A 2,790-nucleotide genomic window follows, 5' to 3' on the forward strand; every position below is an offset into this window, starting at 1 on the left:
CTCTGTTTTGCCTTTCAGATAAGATGACATCAATATAAAAATAAACTGAGTTGGTGTCAAAATGTTCTATCAGAAATTAGAATTTGTTTAAGAATGCTTAAATTGTACCCCCTAATTGAGATGCAAAACATACTTGTGTGTATGTCTATGTTCATGTATGTGTGCATGCGTGTGTACATGTACATTCATGTATGTGGGTGTGATACATGCATATGCACGTGTAATCGTGGTTGTGTGTGGGTGTGCATATATGTGTACTCATGTTCATGTATGTGTGCATGCATTTGTGTATGCCTGTTCATGTGTATATGTGTATTCATGTGCATCTGGAGGCCAGAGGTTAACCTTGGGTGTCATTCTTCTGGAGTCATCCACCTAGTTTTTTGAGACAGTTATTCACTGGCCTAGATCTCACTAAGTAGGCAGGGCTGGCTGTACAATGAGCCCCAGGGATGCAACTGTCCCAGTGGCTGGGTTACAAACATAGTTTACTATACCCGACTTTTCATGTGGGTGCTGGGGACTGACCTCAGGGTTTCATGTTTTCAAGGCAAGCATCTTACCATCTAACTGAGCTATCTCTTCAGCCCCAAGAGATTCTTTGTAGTGAAAAATTTATCAAAACAGATCTAGAACAGTCTACAGAATTCCCATATCTTCTTTATCTACATTAAGAAATTATTAATAATTGTCACTTTTTACTGTTCCATATTTCAATTTGCATATGCAATCACTTTTGGGGAGTGGATGGTATATGGAATCCCCCTGCCTTTTGGTCTTTTTGAGACAGGGTCTCCCTGTAGCTCCAGCTGGCCTGGAACTAGCTATGTAGACCAGGCTGGCCTTGAACTCATAGAGATCTGCCTTCCTCTGCTGTAATTAAAGGTGTGCACCACCATGCCTGGAATTCCCTACATTAAGTTTCTATCAAAATGGAAGTTCTTTATTGTAAAAGTAAAATCCAACATTGATTAAAATACTATTATTTACCAGATAGACCACACTCTTAGGTTAGCAAATAATTTCCTCTATGAGCATGTTTTGCATGGATGATGCAGCTCGGATGACAAATGTCCACCCTTGGCTTCTCTAGTGACCCTTCCTCAGCCATTGAAGCAATGGATTTTAGTGGGCAGGTTGGTGGGCTCAGGCCCCATGAGAAGCAGAGAGCTGCAGAGTTCGGTAAATACCTAGGAATACATGAAAATACTGAGTCTCCTAGAATTGACAGCAAGTAAGAGGGGCTGGGTGTCAGGAGAAAGTCTGTACATAGAGGACTCTGGAGGATGACTCATGAACATCTCTGGAAGTCACAGTATTTTTTAATAAGATCTATTTATTTTTACATACATGAGTGTTTTGTCTGCATGTATGTGCATCACATATATGCAGTGTGTATGGAGACCAGGAGAGGACATCAAATCCCCTTCAGTTGGAGTTAGAGACAGTTGTGAGCTGCCATGTGGATGCTGGGAACCAAATTTGATCCTCTGCAAGAGCAGCCAGTGCACCTCACCTCTGAGCCATCTCTCCAGCCTCCCAGCATGGGTTTTTGCTGTGCATGATGGAGTTGGAACAGAGATGGTGAGTCAAAGATGGGTGTGGGAGTCAGGACAGAGGGTCTCTGGGGCACAGACACCCTTAATTGAGGCTTAGGTTTGCTACCTGGTTTAGGGGACCAGGTAGCAAGCAGGTATCTTGGGTGTTTATGGGATGCATGATCAGCTCCCCACCACAGGGTGCCCATCTTGTGTTAATGGCCTCTCATCAGGTCCTTTGCTGTATAAGTTCCCACTTTGTCTTCTGTCCTTCCTTCAAAATTATTTTTCCCTCTTATGATAAGATTTTTCTCCCCCTTAAGACTTTAACTATCCTTAAAACAACAGAGCATGAGAAACATGAGAAATTCTATGAATTGTAGAATAATAAAATAGGCACAAGGTGGCCCTGCAGCCCCCTATTAAGAACAGAACAAATATGACTGTTTCTCAGGCGCCTTCTGCACACCCTCCATGATGGCACCTCCTTCCCTGTGGCAGAACAGTTTCCTCCTAACTGAAACATTCCTTCTAGGAGGGAGGAGGAGGCTCATAAGACTCAGGAGGTAAACAAACTTCACTGTCTCAGAAAGCTGAAACTTGCAAGTCGTGAGCACTCCTCCTGAGGTACAGAAGCAGAAAGGAACTGCTGGAAGGGGCCCAGGCCCCTGGAGGAGGTTTTAGAGTTGTTAAACGGCCTGCAAGTGTGCTGAGAGAGAGCTTCAGGGTTGAGCTTTCAAGAGTTGTCACCCATGTTGGAGTGGCTTTTAGGTGGTGCAGCTGCCCTTGAGTGGTCCCTGCTCCTATGTGATCCCTCACCACACCCCTGTTAGTGACCCCAATAAAAACTCATTGCTTCCAAGTTGGACTTTGGGGCAATCATGACTGTGGTGGATTCCCTTTCTGAAGGGAGTAGACGTGTGTGTGTGTGTGTGTGTGTGTGTGTGTGTCTCCAGGGGAAGTTTCCCACACAGCACCCTCTGAAGAAATAAACACTCTTTCCATTCTCCTCCGCGCCTTCCCTTTTCAGCTCCATAGCCCCATGTCTCTTCCATGTCAGCAAATGCCTGTGTATTCTGTTTAGCCACCGTTACCCACCAGCTGTGGCTTTCTCATATTCTGGCTCTCACACAGCAAACATGTCCTCACAACTCACCTCAGTGTTTTTTTTAACCTCCTGAGTTTATATCTTTTTTTCACTCTGTTTTCTCTTATTTTCTCTCTTTAATAAGATGGTACCTTTCTGTTGAGA

General features: G+C 44.1%; 1 pseudogene; it reads right to left on the bottom strand.

Annotated features, from left to right (window-relative positions):
* LOC115067216 overlaps positions 1-2,014 on the bottom strand; it is a 4,780-nt pseudogene extending 2,766 nt beyond the window's left edge.
* Positions 2,015-2,790: the final 776 nt, after the last annotated feature.

The sequence above is a fragment of the Nannospalax galili genome, unplaced genomic scaffold (assembly GCF_000622305.1).
Source record: "Nannospalax galili isolate Female #2095 unplaced genomic scaffold, S.galili_v1.0 scaffold1105, whole genome shotgun sequence".
Taxonomy (NCBI): Eukaryota; Metazoa; Chordata; class Mammalia; order Rodentia; family Spalacidae; genus Nannospalax; species Nannospalax galili.